Source organism: Cimex lectularius, unplaced genomic scaffold, assembly GCF_000648675.2.
Source record: "Cimex lectularius strain Harlan isolate CLEC.00 unplaced genomic scaffold, Clec_2.1 scaffold21, whole genome shotgun sequence".
NCBI classification, from domain to species: Eukaryota; Metazoa; Arthropoda; class Insecta; order Hemiptera; family Cimicidae; genus Cimex; species Cimex lectularius.
This window is the reverse complement of record NW_019392671.1, coordinates 2,816,859-2,833,922: the sequence shown is the minus strand read 5'-3', so window position 1 is coordinate 2,833,922 and position 17,064 is coordinate 2,816,859. Positions and strand designations below refer to the sequence as shown.

At 39.6% G+C, this 17,064-nt stretch overlaps 1 protein-coding gene across 1 annotated transcript in view; it reads left to right on the top strand.

The window, feature by feature from the left end:
• The first annotated feature begins 3,833 nt into the window (after nucleotides 1–3,833).
• LOC106670892 overlaps nucleotides 3,834–17,064 on the top strand; it is a 56,500-nt gene continuing 43,269 nt past the window's right edge. The window contains exon 1 of the mRNA XM_014401559.2: nucleotides 3,834–3,875. The gene's annotated coding sequence lies outside the window, so the exon portion shown is untranslated. The remainder of the gene's footprint in view (nucleotides 3,876–17,064) is intronic.

Sequence of the window (17,064 nt, the reverse complement as noted above, 5' to 3'; positions counted from 1 at the left end):
ATCAAGATGAAGGGGACTTTAACCCGAAGTAAGGGCTTAACGGGACGTGTAAGTCTGCCCCCTCCCTCGACGCGTATGAACCGTATATGTGCGAAAAAGGGGTGTGGATTTAATCAAGACGAAGGAAAGCGCCGAGACGAAAATTTTTCCTTTTTTTAAAGTTTAAAGCGGTGCTTAAAACACCGGGGTAATTTAATAAAAGAGTTAACTTTCAAAGGCCGCTCCACGCCAGAGGGATAAAGGCTAATTGAATCGGCCCTATCGATTAAAACGATGGGGGGGAGCTTATTAATCCGAGTTCGCCCGGGCTTTTAATTGCTCCTAAGCGGAGGGACTTAGGGAATCAAAAACATATAAAGTCCGTCCAGGCGAGGGAAGGATTTTTTTTAAATTCTCCACCCTGCTTAAGGTGATCAAAAGGGTTGGTTTTTTACCCTTGTAGACGACGGGCTTGTTTCTCAATTCGGTTGCCTCCGGTTAGAAACGGAGACGGTGCTTCAGACGTACAATTTAATAAAATAATAATATGTCAATTAATATTATGTATCAAGCAATACTATGTCATTTTTCCCCTTATTTACTATTTTCGTACTCTCGCTGCTAGATTTTGACGTCATATTGGTGAACCGAAAAAATGTTCATAATCAAGTTTCTTTCTTCATTTTCCTCTTTTCTCACGTCGACTCATTACCAAGTGATGACGCCAAATCGGTGAACCGTGTATTTTTAATAATCAACATTCTTTAGTTCTCTTCCATATTCCTCTTTTCTTACGTCATCTCATGGTCAAATTATAACGTCATATTGGTAAACCATATATTCAATTGACGCTCTTTTTTTCTCTCTACGTAGAATCTCAATTTTTTTTTTTTTGAGTTTAATCCATCTAATCGTCCAAGTTCGTGAGTATCTTTGAAGCTTAAAAGGTTTAATTAATACCAGCTCAGAACGTCATAATGGTGAACCGCACATATTTTGATATCATGTGATCTCTCTGTCTCCCCCACCTTCTCTCTCATCCCCACCCCACCCTCTCCTCCACCCACCCCTTTTTTAATTTAATATTACTCCACGGAGCGAAGCTGGCAAATTCTCGGCGTAAGATATTGGCGCGAGGGAACAGAAAAACCAATCTATAAGGATTGAAATATAACACGAGAACAGGAAATCTTACGATATCTTGAGACTTAGAAGCTGAATTAACAAGTGATCAGGAAATATCAGTGAATCTAGGATTTGATATAATCAGGAGAACAGGAAATGTTGTGATACCTGGCAACATAAAAGCTAATAAAACAGGAAATGGTTTGTGTACCAAGGAAACAGAAACCCAAATTTTAAAGAATCTAAAACAGACATGCTGCATTCGTCGAATGCCGCGCAAATTTTCGCCGAATCCCGACTAGGCTATTCAATAACAATTGTTTTTTTCTTATTAGGAATGGATTGACCCAATGCAACGGTTTTGGAATTCCTCGATGTTTACGAAACAAAACCAATAATTTGGAAAGCTTCTCTTACAAACCATAAATTGTTTTGTAAATAAAGCAATAATTAAAAAGATAAAAAATATAATTAAATATATTTTTTTCAATTCCCCACGTGTGCGTACGTAGGCTATTTGGAGAATGCCAAGACGAACAGCTAGAGAGTCGGCAAATATTCGGCGGCCGCCTTAATGTAACAGTAGTACAGGAAATCTTGTGATATCTGGCGATCAGAATTAATAAGAAATCCTTTGGATATCGAGAGTACAGAATAAAAAACTATAAGGATCGTAATGTAACACGAGAACAGGAAATCTAACGATACCTAGTGATCTATAAGCTGATGTAAAAGGAGAACAGGAAATCTTCTGATATCTGGCGATATATAAGCTAATATAGCAGGAAATCATTTGATTATCAAGGGAACAGGAAAAGCAAACTATAAGGGTTGTAATGTGACATGAGAGCAGGAAATCTTACGATATCTAGCGACCTAGAAGCTGATCTAAAAGGAGAACAGGTTATATCAATGGATCTAGGATCTAATATAATCAGTAGAACAGAAAATCTTGTGATATTTGGGTGATATATAATATCTGTAATCATTTTTGTGGCAAAAGCTGAAATCCTTTGTCTCAAGGGAACAGAAAAAGCACACTAAGGATTGTAATTTAACAAGAGAACAGGAAATCTTACGATATCTAGCGACCTAGAAGTTGATGTAAAAGGAGAACAGGAAATCTTAGGATATCTGGCGATCAAAATTAATAAGAAAACAGGAAATCCTTTGGATATCGAGAGTACAGAAAAAACTATAAGGATTGTAATGTAACACGAGAACAGGAAATCTTACGATATGTAGCGACCTAGAAACTGATGTAAAAGGAGAACAGGAAATCTTCTGATATCTGGCGATATATAAGCCAATATAGCAGGAAATCATATGATTATCAAGGGAACAGGAAAAGCAAACTATAAGGATTGTGATGGACCATGAGAACAGGAAATCTTAGGATATCTAGTGACCTAGAAGCTGATGTAAAAGGAGAACAGGAAATCTTGTGATATTTGGAGATATAAAAGCTAATATAACAGTAAATCATTTGAGCATCAAGAGAAGAGAAATAGCAAATTATAAAGATTCTAGAATAGGGAGACTGGCGAACAAGATTAACAAGAGAAAGTCCTTTGGATATCGAGGGAACAGAAAAACCAAGTTGTAAGGGTTGTAATGTAACATGAGAACAGGGAATCTTACGTTACTTAGCGACCTAGAAGCCGATGTAACAGGAGATCAAGAAATATCAGAGAATCGAGGATCTGATATAATGAGGAGAACATGAAATCTTGTGATATTCTGGTGACATAAAAGCTATTGCAACAGGAAATCCTTTGTGTAGCAAGGGAACAGAATAAGCAAATTATAAAGATTCTTGATTGTCTTGTGATGTCTAGCGATCAAGATTAATAAGAGAACAGGGTGATTATCAAAATTAATGTAACGTTTCAAAGTTTTCTACAGTCGTCTCATTCCTAGATTAAAACTCTCTCTATCTATCTATCTCCCCCCTCCCTCCACCATCTTCTCCCACTCCATCTCCCCTCCCCCTCTCTCTCCTTTCCCCTCTCTCCCTACTCCCTCTCTTTCTCTATCTATTTCTCCATCCATCTATCGATCTATGTATCTCTGTAACGTTTCACAGTTTTCTACAGTCGTCTCATTGCTAGATTAAAACGTCTCTCTCTCTCTCTCTCTCTCTCTCTCTCTCTATCTATCTATCTCTCCCCTCCCTCCACCATCCTCTCCCACTCCATCTCCCCTCCCCCTCTTTCCTACTCCCTCTCTTTCTCTATCTATCTCTCCATCCATCTATCTATCTATCTATGTATCTCTGTCTGTAACGTTTCAAAGTTTTCTACAGTCGTCTCATTCCTAGATTAAAACGTCTCTCTCTCTCTCTCTCTCTCTCTCTCTCTCACCCTCTCTCACCCACCCTATCTCCCTCTCCCCCATGCTTCCACGTGCTATCTTATTCTTTGTAGAACTCTTGTCGTATCCTCTCATGTCGTGATATTGCACATTCTAAATTAAATTCCTCCTTCTTCTAAATAGGCAATGAATTTCCCCCTTCCACCGACAGCGCGCGTTATGTCTCATCCTCGTCATCATCGTCCTGTCGAGTCGACCCAATATCAAATCTTGAATGTATTTGTTTATTATTATTTTTTTTTAATCACTTCATACGAGACTACGATAACATTTATCTCATTGAGCATTTTTCCACTCCGAGGACACGCCTGCGCCCGGTTTGCTAGCAGGGGCCGTCAGCATCAGTTCCGCCTCGGCCACCAAGCGAGCCACATCCAGCAGACATTCTGTCCGACACGGTAAGTCCGAAATGGCAAAATAAAAAAATAATAAAAATAAAATAAAATAAAAAATAAACAAACAACAATAAAAAAAATCTGAGCTTCAAAATTTTTAAAGGCTAATTATAATAAATAATTAGTAACCATTACTAATCATTTTACAAATTATGAATAATATACATATCTGCAAACTATAAAAAATTACATACATGTGAAGATTTTTTTAAAACTTTCTTTTGATTATTTTATCGATCATCAGGGCTTTCGCCTCTGATTACGACACTCGTCTTTTTTTTTCATTTTCTAATGGGTTTCGATTCGACCCATTTTCACCTGTCTGTGGGGTGGTGCGGTGATGCGAGGGTGGGTTGGCACAGTTAGAAGTTCATAATTTCATTGGTGATCCACCCCCCCAACCAACCACCTCGCTGCGACTTGAAAGAAAAACCGGAACGTGACGAAATTTAAGCGGACGTTAAACACCTTCGGCTCTACTTAGGGAGCATTTTTCAGCGTGGTTAAATATTTTTTGTGTCGTTGGTGGTTTTTTCAATATATATTTTTTAATTAAAAAAATTAATTGGCACAGCGAGGCAAAGAGGAATTATTAATTATTAGAAAAAGAGAGAGAGAGGGAGAGAGATAGAGGTAAATGGTGCATTCGTCATAATCTGGGAATGAGACGGCTGCAGAACACTGGGAAACGTTACAATAGTTCTAATATTCAAAGATTTCCTGTTCTTACTACACAACGGATTTCCTGTTATTTTAGATTTTACGTCGTCAGATATCACATGATTTCCTGTTCTCCTGATTATAGTAGATCCAAGATTTTCTGATATTTCCTGTTCCCCGGTTGTATTAGCTTCTACGTCCTCAGATATCACAAGATCTCCTCTTTCCTGATAATATTAGACTCCAGATTCTTTGATATTCCAAATATTTACTGATCTGCTGTTACGTTAACTTCTACGTCGTCAGATATCACAAGATTTCCTATTCTCCTGATTATATTAGACCCTAGATTCTCTGATAAATCCTGTTCTCCTGTTACATCAGCTTCTAGGTCGATAGATATCGCAAGATTTTTTTCTCTCATGTTAATTTAGAATCCTTATAGTTTGGTTTTTGATTCCCTCGGTATCCAAGTATTTCCTGTTCTCCGGTTGTGTTAGCCTTTACGTCGTCAGATATTACAAGATTTTCTCTTTTCTTGATAATATTAGACTCCAGATACTTTGATATTCCAAATATTTACTGATCTGCTGTAACGTTAACTTCTACGTCGCCAGATATCACGAGATTTCCTGTTCTCCTGATTATATTAGACCCTAGATTCTCTAATATTTCCTGGTCTCCCGTTATATCAGCTTCTAGGTCGCTAGATATCGCACATTTTTTGTTCTCATGTTACTTTAGTATCCTTATAGTTTGGTTTTTTTATACCCTCGGTATCCAAAGTATTTCCTGTTCTCCGGTTGTATTAGCTTCTACGTCGTCAGGTATTACAAGGTTTCCTCTTTTCTTGATAATATTAGACTCCAGATTCTTTGATATTCCAAATATTTAATGATCTGCTGTTACGTTAACTTCTACGTCGCCAGACATCACAAGAGTTCCTGTTCTCCTGATTATATTAGATCTTAGATTATATGATATTTCCTGTTATCCTGTTACATTAGCTTCTAGGTCGCTAGATATCGCAAGATTTTTTGTTCTCATGTTAAATTAGAATCCTTATAGTTTGGTTTTTCCTTTGATATCCAAGACGTTTCCTGTTCTCCGGTTGTATTAGCTTCTACGTCGTCAGATATCAAGAGATTTCCTGTTCTCCTGATTATATTTGACCCTAGATTCTCTAATATTTCCTGGTCTCCCGTTACATCAGCTTCTAGGTCGCTAGATATCGCAAGATTTTTTGTTCTCATGTTACTTTAGAATCCTTATGGTTTGGTTTTTTTATACCCTCGGTATCCAAAGTATTTCCTGTTCTCCGGTTGTATTAGCTTCTACGTCGTCAGGTATTACTAGGTTTCCTCTTTTCTTGATAATATTAGACTCCAGATTCTTTGATATTCCAAATATTTACTGATCTGCTGTTACTTTAACTTCTACGTCGCCAGAACAGATTGCCTGTTCTTCTGATTATATTAGAGCCTAGATTATCTGATAAATCCTGTTCTTCTAATACCAACAGCTTTTAGCTCGCCAGATATCACAAGATTTTTGTTCTCATTAGAGGCCCTCATTGGTTCCTTCAAAATGTCACTTTTTGCAACTCGCTCCATCTTCATACGTTCATTAATTTTTATTTATTCTGCTCAAATCTCTCGCGATTCTCTACCCGCCGTATTCGACTCCCCTCGTCTTTTCTGCGGAGGATTGGGGCGGGAGAAATCGACATTTTAGACCCGTCGAAAGCCCGCTCTCAGTTGTACAAGGGTAATATAAATGTAAAATAATGCAATATAATGTAAAATCACCCCTCGTTCCACCCTTCGACCGCCGCAACTGCGACGTCGAGACACGACCCGGATTAATAAGACTGCGACCACATTCGTGCGGGTCGATGTATCGATCTAGCCTTGAAGACTTGAGCACCTGGCCTGGGGTGAAACTCAACTGCTCAACTGTGTTCGTACCCGTTCGAAAATCGCCCCCCTAGTTTAATTTGTGGACTGGGGTGGCAAGACGCCCCTAACATTGAATAATCGGAGGGGGGGTTGAAAATTTGGCGGATGCCGGAGAAACGATCCAACTTGCAAAGCCTCCCCCTTTCAGTTTGGGAAAGAGGCGGAATATATTTCCCAGTCGGATCGTTTCAAATGGGCCGATTTATTCATGGAGGAAGGACCCTAATCGAGACGATTCACAGCCATCACTGCCTCCTGGGACTCCTGAGACCTGAACGGGTCGACACGTTACAAAACAAACTCTCAGAAACTACCCCCTTCACTTAGATTGATCGGCAAAGCCTAATCCCGAAAAAAGGGTGTCAAAAGTTTACCCGAAATGGTCGTAGAGAGGGGGGTGTTGATCCGTTTGACACTTTGATGTCCGCCTTGGGACGCGGTTGCAAAGTTTACCCGGAGATAAACATACCCGGTCGATGGCGAGAGAAAGAAAAATCCTCCGTGGAATACACCTCTCTGTATAGTTGTGTTTAACAGGTCTTATACATGGAAAACAGGAATCCTCTGGATGTTGGAAAACGAGAAGGATGAGGCCATAAAAGAATCACATTTTTTGCGAACAGGAAATCTATTCAATACCCATAGAACTTAAGAACAGATGTAATAGGAGAACAAGTCAGTGATGCATCCAAAATCTCCAAAACCTGGGGAAACAACAAACTGATATTTTGTGTACCAGGACACAAGGGAATTTTGGTTAACGAAAAAGCACATGCCCTTGCTAGAGTAGAATCTGCAAGACCATACATGGCCCCGAACCTATACTACAAAAATAAATACAGAATCCTTCATCGCAGAACGGATCCAAAGGAAACAAAAGGAGAAGTGGATAAACTCTAGCGGCGCCAGACGAAGTAAACTCATGATAAAACAACCCTCCAAGACTGGCAAATTCACTGCTGCAATTGGAGAAGGCTAGATTGAAAGGATAAGACAACATGGGCATATATAACGATGATTCAATCTGCAGTTTACGCAATTAGAAGGAAATAGCCGCCCATATCTTCGAATGCGAAGCAACGGCTCAATAAAGACATAACCTAGCATGCGGAAAAAACGTAGGGAATGAAATTGTAGCAGCAACAGTCAATGACCTAATACTTCTGAGAATAAGGATTGAATCGATTAAGCTGTAGTGCGTGGGGAGCACAAAGCCCCCTTCCTGGTATCCTCATCACTATCACCAATAGGAGAACAGGGAATATTTTGAGATATTGCGGTTAAAAAACTGATTTAACATGAGGATAGGAAATCTTTTCAATCTTTTAGAATCTAAGAACTAATGTAACTCGAAAACAGGAAATGTTTTTGGTCTGAGAGAAGGAAACGGAATAATGCAATTATGAAGAATCTCATATTACAGAAGAAGAGAAAATCTGATTATCGAAGAAAGAAAAACCTAAGTCCGAAGAATCTAATATAGTACAAGAACAGGAAACGTTTGTATAGCAAGAGAGCAGAGAGAACAAACTGTGAAAAATCGAAATGTAACAGACATCTGTAACACAATGGAAATGTTTGGCTATCAGAGAATCTACGAACTACTATACAACGAGGACAGGAAATATTTTGAGATATTGTGGTCAAAAAACTAATTTAACACGAGAACAGGAAATATTATTGGTATCAGAGAAGGAAACAGAATAATCCAACTATGAAGAATCTGATATTACAGAAAGGAAAATCGATTATCACAAAATGAAAAATCTATGTACGAAGAATCTAATGTAGTACAAGAACAGGAAACGTTCGTATAACAATTGAGCAGAGGGAACAAACTATGAAGAATCTAAATATAACGGACATCTTTAACCCAATGGAAATGTTTGGCTATCAGAGAATCTACGAATTAATAAGCCATGAGAACAGGAAATCTTTTTGGTATGAGAGTAGGAAACAGAATAATCCAACTTTGAAGAATAAAATATTACAGAAGGGAAAATCTGATTATAAAAAAAAAGAAAAACCTAAGTTCGAAGAGTCTAATATAGTACAAGAACAGGAAACGTTTGTATAACAAGAGAGAAGAAGGAACAAACTATAAAGAATTTAAATATAACAGACATCTGTAACACACTGAAAATGTTTGGTTATCAGAGAATCTACGAATTAATATACCAAGAGAACAGGAAATATTTTAATATGTTGTGGTCAAGAAACTGATTTAAACTGAGGGAAGGCAAGAAACCGTAGATATGAGCCGAACCGATAAACAATCCTTGTAAACAATCCCCTGCCCCTTTTCTATTTGGTCGTCGAACTCCGACTCGGGGAAGTCGGAAAATATGACGGTCCATTGTACCCACCAAATCGCCCTTGAGAGGGTGGACAAAGGGAGAAAAAATCGCCAAAGCCCTGGAATCCAATAACTCGGGGGGCGATTATTTTTCACGAGCGCGCGCGGGACAAAAGAAAGGACGAAAATCTCCCCCAATGAAATAGAACGTGAACGGATCGGAATCCTCGATTCAGTCTTTATACGTGACCGGTATCCAGTCATAAAAGGACCAACCCCCGTTGGGGGAGGGGTTGAAGGAATCCGAGACTCCCTTTTGTCTCCTCCCTACGAGGATTTATAGATTTCGATGGGAAAGTATTTTTTCCAAGTACGAAATGTATTATAATTGCGAAAAAGAACGAACAGACCTAACAAATGCACTAAAAAAAAAAAAGACCGAAGGGAAAGTTTCAAGAGACAACCTCTCCATTGTCTCGAGAGGAAATAAGAAGGCTTGAAAAATTCATAAGAAGAGCTCTCTTTTAGCCTTTCTATCCTCCTACTCCTTTCTCGTTTCTTTCCTGAGCGAATCTAATTTAACGTCTTATTTACAAAACATACCACAACTCGAAAACACCCAAGTCCACCCGAACTCTGATTATTTCAAGGGTAAAAGTTTCTCGGCACAATTCCTCTGCCTATTTGATTATGGTTTACCAATCTGACGATACAATCGAGGACTGACTATTTGGAAATAAAATGATTTTTTTCTATTACAGTAAACTTTTTAATTGTGCATTGAGAAAAGGCGAAGGACAAAGGAAAGAGAAAAGAAAAGCGAAAGAAAGTTAAAAGTTGGTGTAAAAAATAACGCTTTAGCGGTTCACCAATATGGCGTCATACTCACCGACACAATATGACGTCACTATCAGTGAACGAACAACTTGTTTGAACGAAAAATGAATCTTCTTTTTCTATTTTAAGATTTTTTCCGATGGTGCGATGAGAGAAGAAGAGGAACAGAGAGAGGAGAAAAGAAAATGTAACAGGATGAAAGAAATCGGCTTGCTCAGTCCACCAATATGACGTCACAATCACTTTCTCAATCTGACGTCACAAACCGGGAGTGATCGAACTATTGATACTGAACACTTCACCTTTTACTAATACAATTTGTTACGCTAAAAAAGGATATTTTGGTGGTGGTATGTTTCGACACGATTACAATTGTTTCGAGGCCGTCTGTGTTAGTTACGTCCAAGGCTTCGTAATGAAACCTGCCGATCTTGACCCTTTCGCCTCCTGTGGGTGTAAATCGACCTTTCTCACCCTCGGCCAACGATTTATAACTCACTTCGGGGGAGACTTGAGAAGGTGTCGGGTTTCATCCCCCGAGGACGGCAACCCGATCCTCAGCCCTCAAACACGCTCCTATAAATAAAGAAAAACCTTCGGGGCGAGAGAAGGGGCACCTCAGCCCCCGCTGCCACCCTTTTGACCTCCTTTCACAAAGGACCCTCGAGAAAAGGCGGGGTTAATTAAAAAGCCAACCGACACTCCGTGCCCGCGGGAGTTAGGAATAAGGGTGGAAAGAGTGACGCGACCCCTCTCGTCACCCTGGCCGCCATCTACCTCTTTTTACCCACCCCCAACCCTTCGGGGGTGGATTTCAGTATTGCAGGTTCAATACATGCCGGCCCGGTTTTAATTAAGCTTACGTGGAATTTTGAAAAGGGGCCTAATCAACCGTCTCCTTCCAGTTCTGGGTTGAATAAGCATTAATGCCCCTTCGGGCATATAGAGGAGTGGGAAATTTTAATCAACCCCTCGCTGGCAATAGAAAAAAAATGATCTCAAGTACGCGATCCATAGAAAACCTGCAACTATATAACCTGGTAGCATCAATTCCCGAATTAATAAAAAACCTGTATTCTGAAACAATCCACTAAATCATAGGATAATAGGTTAATAAGATACTGTACCGTAGATAATCTTAATTACAATATTTTAATTCAGGACTGAACCATCTTTATTTGTGGAGTAAATGTGTCTATTACCAAGTATTGTGCGCTAATCCGTGGATAATCCTGACCCTACAGGGCATTAATCCAATCCAGGAGAGAACCATCAACCATATCGTTTTAATTCGTGGAGTAAATGTGTGTAGTACCAAGTATTGTGCGCTAATCCGTGGAAAATCCTGATCTACATGGCAATAATTTAATCCAGGAAATAACCATCAACCACTATCCTTTTAATTCGTGGAGTAAATGAGTCTAGTACCAAGTATTGCACGCTAATCCGTGGATAATCCTAATCTTACATGGCAACAACCTGATCCAGGTGGGAACCATCAATCACCTTCATTTTAATTCCTGGACTAAATGAATCTAGTACCATGTATTGTACGCTAATCCTTGGACAATCCTTATCCTACATGGAAATAATTTAATCCATGAAAGAACCATCCAGCACCATCATTTTACGTCATGGAGTAAATGCGTCTAGTTCCACGCATTGTACTTAATCAGTGGATAATCCTAATCGAGTAATCCGAGTAAATGCGTCTAGTACTAAGTATTGTACGCTAATCCATGGATAATCCTGGCTCCTAGAGGAATTCTTGTAGGTTTGGTGCTATTTTTATGTAATGACATCCTTGTCTAGTATGAAAATGCAACCTGCATAATCCACCCCCCCTATTGAGGCGGATAATCTGGTTATACACGCATGTGCCGGATAATCCATACTAATTTGCATACAATATTTGTTTTATGGGTGTAGGTTCTCATGAAAAAAATAGGACGAACTGTCTTGCTCCGCGATATATTTTCCCCCTTTTACATATTCCATCTTTTTTTTTATTCGACGAGGGCCATCTTTTTTCCTATCGGCCCTGTGTGTGTTGCAATTTTTCATCCCCCTCCCGCGATGAGGGTGTCGACCGTGGGAAAACTTTTTTTTTCAAAAAAAGGGGGGAGTTGGAAATTGCTTCCGCACGTCGGCGCATAATTTCCACCCCGTCTCCTGGGGTCGCTGGATGCCGCCTGGGGCAAAACGGCGTCGTACGTGTCTCGAATGGTTGAAAAAAAGCTGAATAAGCTCATAGAACCGGAATCCTAATTTTCTCTCTCTTTTTGACAACTCACAGCATTCAAATTTACAAACCAAATGGACTTTTGACCAAACATTAAGCTTGTGAGCCCTAAGGGTTGTTGTATTAAACCCCCAGCCTTTGAAAGTGAAATTGTAAACATTAATTAAAACCCAGCCTCAAGGGCAAATAGATGGAAACGTTTAAAACGCTTGGTGGGTCGTTTATTTAACAAAAAAAAGTGATGATGATGAAGGTTGGACTAAGCTTAATTACTCATTCTACCCCGTTGAAGAAATATTTTGCAGGGATTTCTCACCCCCTTTTTTTGCCCTGAAAATTTCGTACACTACCTGGCGTGTTGTACTTTTAATTAACGTCCTGCAATTGTAATTTGGCTTTAGGAGTCGTTAATGCGTCCCTCGTAAACTACCCCAATAAACGGCGCCCGAAACGTCTGAATGCGGTCGTATAAACTACCCCCTTTACACGAGGCACAAATGACCCTGGGAAAGTTCTCTCGGTGAAACGGTTTTCCTTCCACCGAATCCACCCCCGCCCCCTGGAGGGCTGTCACGGCCAAAAACCCACCCCCGTGAAAACACAAACAAAGGATAACGATGTTATTCCATTTCCAGTTTGTCACGCTGATTATCGACTCGACGGCTTTAATTTCCTCCGGTTTCGTTTCGAGAGAACGATATTCCGACAAAAATGAGAGTCGGAACGAACATTATACATAATTTTCATAATACATCAATCTAGTTCGCCATATAATATAGTTAAGGTCGAAAAAAACACCGAGAGCAATACGCGGCCAGGAGGACCATTTTTTCCAAACACCACAACAGAATTCACAAAAAATAAGCAAACTATTGTCTGAAGTTTGAGCTGATTTTAAGCATTAGGTCTAAAACGGAATCGGGTATGATTCTATTCGGCCCGGAGTACCTTTTACCAAACAATCCGGCCCGGAGGACTATTTTTCCAAACAGCACAACAGATTAATAGTTTTTTGTTTTTACCTACAAAACCATTAACAGAGGGGCGTCGGTGGCCGCAAAGGTTTAGGCGTTTACACGGCGCTCATCACTGTACGGTCCCGGGTTCGAATCCAGCGGCCCTGCATTCAAACCCGATCGTGGACACGGTCCCCCATCGAAAAACCCCGCCTCCGCGAGGGCAGGAGAGGAGGAAGACCCGTATGGTTTTTCGCTTTCGTCTATTTGTTCAGTGTCCTCCTTGGAGGACGTGAAAAACCAATAACATCGAGATAATTTTGGAAAAGTCCACGTCCTCGAGGAAACTGGGGCTAACTCGCTCTGTCTTCCCCCTGTCCACCCCAACGGGATCGGCCGACTAGGACCAGGCCCCCACCGCGCGTCCGCACCCACTCACTCAGCTCAATCATCTTCTAAATTTTAATGTTTGAAGATAATCAAAAAGTAACATTTATCGACTTTAGAAATCTATAGATTATGTTGAATGTTGCTAGATTGTTGTTTATTAGAACAGATTCTAAGTTTATTGGTTTGGGAACGTTTGGGACTTTGCTCAGACTTTTATCTCTTTCATTTTCGTATTCTGGGCATTCGAAAATTATGTGGGAAGGATTTGACCCAAAATACTTACAAATGGGCTTTTTTTCAAAAACACCGGCACCCCAAGGGTTTATATAACCTCTGCGGTTGTACAAAGTCGAGGTAGAAAAACAATTTCAACGATTTAATGTTTTCATTCCTTGCAATTGCACGAAACTGGTTACACTCAAAGATTTTCTAGTTTTCGTGACAAATAGGGCATGCCTTCAAATTAGAAGATACTCCCAGGAACAGCAGAACACGTTTTGGGTGTGACGTTGATTTCATGGATTGATTCGGCATTAGTGAGGTTAATGCATTTGTTTGAAGTTGCAGGATTTGTAGTTGAATGTATTTAGAAAAAATATCAAAAGATGGGATTTCTTCTTTTGGTCCAAAACCTGCTTCAAAACGCTCCTTGGATTTGGTATCAAGTAGTCTAAGAGAAAAAGTGTAAAGCCTGTTGGATCTTCCAAGTTAAGATTTCTAAAGGCCTGAGCTGTTTCTAGAACGGTGGAGGAAAATCTCTCAAGGGAATCTTGATCATGTGGAAAGTTAAAATTTTTAACTAAATAATTGGTTGCCAGTATCCTTCCTTGTCAAATATTTTAGTTAAACTATTCCAAGCTTGGTTATATTCCGAAGCAATTAATGGAGTTGACGATATGGCTTGGAAGGCAGGTCCAGTAGGGATAATCGTAAATAATGAAACTTTCTTATGTCATCTATGTCAAAGTTGTTATGTACTAGAGAAAAAAATCTATCTCTGAAGTAAGGCCAACAGTTTCTATCATCATTGAAATTAAGAAGATATATCGTGGGTAGTTTTATTTCATTAGAAGTTGTTCTCTGAGTATCATTTGAAATATTTGAGTTTTCTGAAGGGTTAAACAAAATGATCTCATAATATTTTTCTCTGGTCTTTAATTGATCCAACTCGTGTGTTTCTAATCCCAAATATTTTTTTATCTTCTGGGCTTTAGACAAGGCATCGAGGAACCGTTCGAAAGTTCAATCCAAGATATGCGAGCTTAAGCTTGCCTAATGTCTTCAGACAAATCACATAATTTGTGAGACCTATCTGCAGACTTTCGGTTTTGGACATTTTTTTAAATTTGTGGTAATGGATGAAAAGCTAAATAGAAAATCTCTCCAAACTTAATCAAGAAAAGAAGACAAAACCGGAAGACCAAAATAAATAGGTAGCTGGTTCAAATCCGGCCCGTACGGACCAAAAATGTTAGCGGGAGGGGTTTTACGGCAATTGCTAGCGTACCTCCCAACCCGTTTCCAGGAATTTGTTTACTCAACTGGTGTTTTTGAGGTAGGTAACAAATCTTCATTCGTTCGAACTGGTTCAGATCGAGGTAGCAAGCATTCGGTGGTCAAATCAAAGGTGACATGCGTGATGCCTTCGCTGAGGTTATCAGTTTCTTCCAGTAGGTGTTCACTTCGGGAAGGACGGTTAATAGGTTAGGGAACAAAACTCGGTGACAACGTAGGTGCGCACAGTTCGAAGGTTCGACAATCAGTCGCTGCCTCCAAGCGACAAACAGGCCTTGATTTGTTTGTCTGCAGGGCCAACCGCATTTTAATGTCACTTATATTAGAATTAGAATTACGAGACCTCCTAGGAGGCCACTGGCTCTCCCTGATGGATCAGGCGGAGTCACCCACCTTGATGCCTGAGCGACTCCGAGGTTGGGCTGTGATCGGGCGCCTTCGACTTCTTTGGTCATTTCGGCGCCCTTCGCTTCCCTAGTCATTCTCAAACTCACTCACATAATAAATGACGTACATACTCCTATATACCCAATCCCATATGCATATCCTCTGTCTAGAATCCGGGTCGGAGGGTACTCGATATTCAGCCCCGACCCGGCTTAGCGGAGTAGCGGTTGAGCCTTGAAATGATATGCTGCACCGCCGCCCAGCATAACCCTATTCTAACATAAACTTAACCTAAACTTTAACCTATGAAATAAATACCCCACTATATACAACCCATTATCCCATTATCTCTCAAAAACCTAAAAAGTTTTTTTTAAAACTCGCTGCCATGCTCGAGCATTCTCCTATAGTCCGGCGGTATTCCATTTCGGTCCCTATATGGGACCAAGCTGCGACACCGTGAGTCTGTTATCTTGGCATGCTGGGCACCTGAGTACCCATGAGTCGCACGTGTGTGACCGATCCGCAGGCGGGTCAGGACAACGCTTTCCCTTTGGAATTCACTCCCGGCTCCACCGGTTGACCGTCGGCTTGACCGACACCAGCGCGTGTCACTTATATTAATTTTATAAATATTTAACACACGTTAAAATAAATTTTAAACCAACCAAAACAAAAATAATAAAATAAATAAATGTACTATTTAACAAATACATTTTTCGTTTTTAAAAAGTAATTATTCCGGCTCAAACAGACATTTTACAGTATTTCTAGCTTAATGTTAAAATCAGGATTGGGCATTTTTTTATCCGGCCCGGAGGACCGTTCTGTACTTGGGTAAACTGCATTTACTCTAAATTTACACTTTTTTTTTTATCAGCTCATAGGCCAGAGCCACCGTTTTTTATTTTATTATTTCTATTTGTTTTATTATAGGATGTTTATTAGGTACCCCTGAGTTTTGCGAATTTATAGCATGAACTACGTTTTTGAGTCAGTAACTATCTTGAACCCGGTTCAACTCGCTCAATTGAATATGAAATTGCTTCCTTAATTGCATAATTCTCACAGGTATGAATGGAAGCCACTCCTGGAAGCATATTTGTTTTTTGTATTTCGTAAGTGGATCGTGAAAATCCTGTGTTATTTCATGTTTTGGAACCATCACTGTACAAAACATAATCATTAGAGAATCGATCTTTTAACTCAGCTGTGAATTCGTGATTTACCGAATATGCGTTCAGATTATTCTTTAGACGACTATATGCGACTTTAACTTTCATTAAAATATACATGAAGTCGTTTTCAAAGATCGATAATCTTTCTGAATGAAAATTTACACTTAACTCAATTAATTGACAATTCTATTGGGTTGTCCGGAAAATAATGCAGGATTTTGGTATTAAACAAAAAAAAAAGAAACTAGTTACTTTAAAGCAATGTTCTTTAATCAAAATAATTTCCCATACTCTCAATACATTTCTCCCAACGTGTTGGTAACTTATTAATTCCGTCTGAGTAGAATTCAGAATTTTTAGAATTGATAAANGTAACAGAGGTCATATAAAGGGTGACGGTGTTTTGGAAAAAAAAGCCCATTTGTAAGTATCCGCTGGATTCGAACCCGGGACCTTACAGTGATGAGCGCCATGTCAACGACGAAACCTTGCGGCCACCGACGCCGTTAGGTTAGGTTGGCTTATTGTTTTTTAATAATGTGGTACCAGAATAGGTAATGGTCCTCCGGGCCGGATGGAATCATACAATGATTTGCTTTAGCCCTTAGACTAAAAATCTCAAGATAAAATTAATGGCGTTTTGTTTTTAGTTGAATTATTTTTGCTAGTTGTCTAAAAACAATGGTCCTCCGGGCCGAATGGATTCATACACCTGTTCACTTCTGCCCATAGGCTGGAAATCTGTGGATAAAATTAATGGCGCTTGGTTTTGC